We start from the raw sequence: 6,000 nt of genomic DNA on the forward strand, positions 1-6,000 counted from the left end.
ACACGTGTTTTGGAAGTAACTGAGATTAACATGTGTTTGGGAAGTAACTGAGATCAACACGTGTTTGGGAAGTAACTGATCATGAGATCAACACGTGTTTGGGAAGTAACTGAGATTAACATGTGTTTGGGAAGTAACTGAGATCAACACGTGTTTGGGAAGTAACTGATTATGAGATCAACACGTGTTTTGGAAGTAACTGAGATTAACATGTGTTTGGGAAGTAACTGAGATCAACACGTGTTTGGGAAGTAACTGAGTTTAAAACGTGTGTGGGAAGCTTTGTTTGGGTCATGATTGTGTTCCGAATTTGTACAGCTGACAGTATGTGTGACCACAAACACTTTGGCCGCTGAGTAATAACTGCATAAATAGGGTATATGATACAATACACACTATGTGCAAGTTACTGGCTTTAACACCGCTTTGAACAGTATTTCTGATATATCACGGTGTGTTAAATGTGGCAGCAAAGCCTGAAGTGAAGTAGAAGTATTAGGTTTACTTGAACGCATGAACACAGGCATTGTGCTGTCAAACCAATCATCCTGGTCAAGGCAAATCTTGGGTTCGACCCACGATCATAACATCAGGCGAATATACATCATGTATCTTTGGTAGAAGTGAATATCTGGTGCAGTTGTACTAATGCGATAAAATTGAAATAATTGTTTGAGGGAGGCTTAAAGTGCAACAAACAATAAACGGCTCTTCGCTGGTGATGTGTTTGATACGGGTATCATAGTTGTGTCTTTAGCCGTATGTCTGCAGTGTTCGGGCGACTGTTTTCAGCCCAGTAACGTTCTGATAACGTTTGCAATGAATTGGTCAAATCCAGTTTTTAAGTGTACACTCTCTTTTGCTCGGTTATAATAGTGATATAAATATTGCAATAGTATGCGATAGTATGATGGAGATTTCTTGGTATTTTTGGACTTTATTTAGCAGAATGTATTAATTAAGGGACATACTCTGAGTATTGTTTTAAATAATTGCATGAATATGTTCTGAATGGCTGCTCTCATGTTTAATCATGGTTCTACGACACGCGAGTCCATTCTTCCTAATTAGCACTAATTCCACCAACAAATCTTGTTAATCGTGCTTTGTTTATGATGGAGTAAAGGTAATGGGCTATCCTCATCTACTCAGGTAATTGCCTCCCTACATTGTGTTCCGCTGATTGTAATGACAATCAAACCGTATGACCTTTTTCTTGTCACGGGATCTTCCGTCCTGGTTTGTCTGTCAGGGAGAACGTAATGAATATCCATGTACAGTGGAACATGGAGGCTAAAACATAAACTGCGAGCAAAAGAAAGTTAATACATAAAAATTTAAATCAATTTTAAATCAAAATGTTACCAGATTAAAAACAGTTACAAGATAAGGTCCCAAACATAACTGTGATACGCTTATGAAATACATCACTATCGAATAACCATTTCTTGTTTGGGTTGTGGGTTCGAATCCCGGTTCTTGTTTTTCTGCTAACCCCAAACCTGAGATAGAACACCTCCGCCAAGTCTTCACCCACCTCAACAATTATCCACCCAATCTCTTCGACAAAGTCATCGCCTCTGTACTCCATCCCACACCCAGACCTGCGACCCTTAAACCCGAATCAGCGCCCTTCCGCATCGCCCTCCCGTTCATAGGAAAAGCCTCCCACATCACCAGCCGTCTCCTCAAACAGCAAGCCAACATCGCCACCCACTTCACCACCAACTCCCTCAACACCCTGCTAAGAGCCAACGGCAGGAACACAACCAAACCCCAAGAGCCTTAAGGTGTAGTTTACAAAATTGACTGCAACTGTGGACAATCTTACGTAGGTGAAACATCCCACCAACATCAACACCAGAATGAAAGAGCACAAAACCTCCACCATTTAATCCGACAGCAAATCAGCCATCTTGGACCATATCAGCAACTGTCACAATCACAATATCAACTGGGACAACGTCCAAATCCTCGCCAACAACCTCCATGATTTCACTAAAAGAAAACTAACAGAAGCAGTCCACATTCGCCGCCACAAGCCATCAATCAACAGAGATCAAGGCTATTTCATCCCATCCGCCTACCATGAACTCATCAAGCAATAATCACTGTCCATCAATGTGTTCTCTGTCCATCGTGCTGTGAAAGCATTCTCCCTTTGTTGTCAACACCTACCAATGTTATCCCACTAGTGTATGCAATTGTTGTTACTGTTAATCCTCTACTGTTAATCCTCCACCTACTATATATATTCTGTACTATGTCCCTCATTCAGTCTTGCTTGACAACGGTATAAGGATCTAACGTCGCTTTTCACAGTATTAAAGAAGTTGTTATCCATAAAATTGTGTCTACCTTGTCATCCGTCAACTTCTAAGTAATGCCTATCAAACAAATCAATCACTTTGGTTAAACCACGAAAGGAAACGGCACAACTCGGCCACCCTTGCCCACATAAGTGAGTGAGTGAGTATGGTTTTAGCAATATTCCAGCAATATCAAGGCGGGGGACACCAGAAATAGGCTTCACATATTGTATCCATGTCGGGAATCGAACCCGGGTCTTCGGCGTGACGAGCGAACGCTTTAACCACTAGACTACCCGACCGCCCCTTGCCCACATAAACTTAAGGACCGACCATTTGATAGTCTTGGGGAGGCCTGGGATTTTATCGAAAAAATTAATTGTCCCCGAAAAGTCTTGAAATAAATAATTATGTTTCAGACTGTTAAAAAGTAGCTGCCACGCTAATGGCTTTGTTAGGAAGGTGTAGGGTTTTTTGTTTTTAAAATCAGGCACATAGCTTTACAAAATATCTGGTTTTGCAGCTGTAACTGAAAAAATATCTAATCTCGAAACAAAATAACACACACACACACACACACACACACACACACACACACACACACACACACACACACACACACACTTCAGCGAATATCAAATGGTTGGTCCCTTAATAGACTGGTAAGGCATCTCAATGTCAGGAAACACATTAGAATATTATATCACAATCACACTACTCTAAATTGAACACCTTCTTGAAAATACATCACACATCATTCAACATCCAACGCTATTGTTAGAACAAATGAGAAATACTATAGGAGGTATAACATTACGGAAGTTTAATAATTTTATAATATCCTTCAAATCTCCATTTGAGTTAAAGTAAAGATCGAATGATATGAAGTTGATGCGAGGGTGCGTTATCTGTATTTAGCAACTGGGTGTGGCCGGGGTTTGCTTTCACACGTTATTGTATTTATTAACTGCGCTGGTTTGGGTTCAGGCTCAGGTTATTTCTCTGAAAAATGTATATATATGTACAAAAGTATATACATGTAAGATCTATTCCAGGAAGCTCAAGATGGTAACATGAATTAATAAGTGAGTTAGACACTTTACTGACTGAGTATGGTTTTAGCAATATTCCAGCAATATCACGGCTTCACACATTGTACCCATGTCGGGAATCGAACCCGGGTCTTCGGCGTGACGAGCGAACGCTTTAACCACTAGGCTACCCGACCGCCCCGTTGGACACTTTAACGTAATAATGTGTTCTAATGCGCATTGAATCTGGTTTGAAGTTTCAAAGTGGATATTATTTAAGTTGATAACGATTTACATATTTTAAACATATTTGTCCAGATATAACAATTCTTTGTGATATAAGTGTATGTGTCTGTGTGGGAAGTGTGTGTGGGCATGTGTGTGCGCGTGCGTGAGTTGTGTGTTAGGGGGTTCTACGTATCAACTTTTCCACGTATTCAAGCAGAATAATTCTGGCATCGCTCGTAAATCTTTTCCTGTTACTCGTCTTCGGTTTGATATAGTGCTCGCGTTCGATTAAAAAAAAAACCAAGACCCTGGTGAACGCGCGCTGACCAGAGAATGACCGAAATTCAGTTTGGTTGACCAATGTTAGCATATGTTAATTGACTGATGTCATACTACGGTTGACCTGACGTACTGAACCCATGGGGTGCGGTCGTTAAGGCTAATTGCTTGTACTGATTGATTGATGCAAACATGGATGAAAACATTGTATGTACATACACGTATTCTGATAGGCGTCAGGGAAATTTAACTTTCGATTATTGATATAGGCTGTAGTACCAATAAAGACAGAGAAATATCTTAATATCTGCATTTTTATGAATGTTTATTTTATCTCAGTGCGCATTTCAACAGGCTGTTGTCAAAATGTCAAAGTTAATAACGTCTATGAATTGCCTTTTTAGAGTCAATATTACATAAGAATAAATCATTTGTAAATCCGTATAAAATATTATTGTTTATATTAACGTCATCATATACGACGGAGACGACAAAACTAAACAGTTCGTATTCTGTGGGCATACCCACGCCATAAACACGTGATCGTGGGTCGCCTCGATTATGTTTCTAGGTTTGTCAGCACCATACACAAAAATGGTAAATGTCCGAGAACTGTTTCACTTCCGGGTTTCCTCCCATATTAAGCTGACACGCCGTGATATAACTGGAATATTGTTCAAAGTGGCGTTAATCCCAACTGACTCACTCAATCCCTCTATGAATACCACACCATATCCACCAAGGCTGGACTCCCAGGTCAGATAAGGCCAGTTATGGCCTCAGTGAGTGTTGGCCCGAAAATCCCCAGTTTGTATTAAATAACGGAATTTTAAGTCTTTTTAATGCGACCTGGTCGTCTAAAGTACCGTAATTCCCTGTGCAGAGTTCCGTCTAAGTCGAGTCAGACTCACTCACTCATAAATCAATACTTCGAGAAACGTTCATTTGGTAGAAGAAAAAAATCCATGCATTATAGAATTTCGAGAAATCCCGATTGCAGTTAGTGAATCACAATGTTTCGTGTATCTTTAAGAAATATCACATAAGTCTCGACTGACGTTACAATTAGAATTTACGTGCAAGAACAACACGTATGTATATGAACATCTATATAAATTCATTGCAATAATGTTACATGAAACTGAATGACTGAATGACTGAATGACGAAATGGTGCAGTGCATGTGTGATGGAAAGACACGCTGTCCCCACGCGTACGTTGAATGCTTTTCTGGAACCCGAGTGTAGCGTTTGAAGTGATGACAGGTAATACACATATCGGATACCTACCTACACAGACAATTTAATCTACCGAATGGGAGATAATCTGTCGACGGGATATTATTGAATTTCTGAAACAGTCTCTTCCCTAGATTGCGATCGATTATGGAATCGATATAACTCTGCCCCACTGTGCTGTGGTTAAAGGGGCAGTCTTTCTCCTTAATGTCTTGTGTTGCTTTATTTAGGATTCATCACGGCCCGACGCTAAGGGTAGCTATGTGAAGTGTAGTATAGTCAAGTGAAAGGATTATTATATAAAAAAAGGTGAAGATTAGCGATTTACTGTTTAAGGTAGTTTAGCGCTATGCATGATAAATATATAACGTCAATGGCGATATTCACGGGTAGTAATACTGTATAGAGTAGTCTACTTCAATATCGTGTAGGGTACTTTAGTGCAATACTGTGTAGATCGATGCCCATGATGTCAATCACTGGATTGTCTCGTCCAGGCTTGATTATTTACAGACCGTCATATAGCTGAAATATGACTGAGTGCGGCGTTAAACGACAAACAAACTACCACTGTTGCTGCGACTGCAACTGCTAGCGTCGCTGCTAAGTACTAGTATTACTCCCATTGCAACAAATACTGCCATTATTAGTGTATGTTTACTGCAGTTGTTGATATTTACCAAATGGAGACCTGTTACTAGTACTGGTGTTGTGATTATTATTTGCCATTACAACTAGTGTGCGGCGTTAAACAACAAACAAACAAAAACTCATATCATATTAACATTTCCTAAAATGCCCACTGCACATCAAAACCAGGAACCACACAGTGAGGCTACCATTGGGTGTAAAAGGCAAATAATTGATGGATCACTGAGAGAATGTCCCCTGTACGCAATCCATGCCTGTTACGAG

This window comes from Haliotis cracherodii, unplaced genomic scaffold (assembly GCF_022045235.1).
Source record: "Haliotis cracherodii isolate W230 unplaced genomic scaffold, xgHalCrac1.p SCAF_4, whole genome shotgun sequence".
NCBI classification, from domain to species: Eukaryota; Metazoa; Mollusca; class Gastropoda; order Lepetellida; family Haliotidae; genus Haliotis; species Haliotis cracherodii.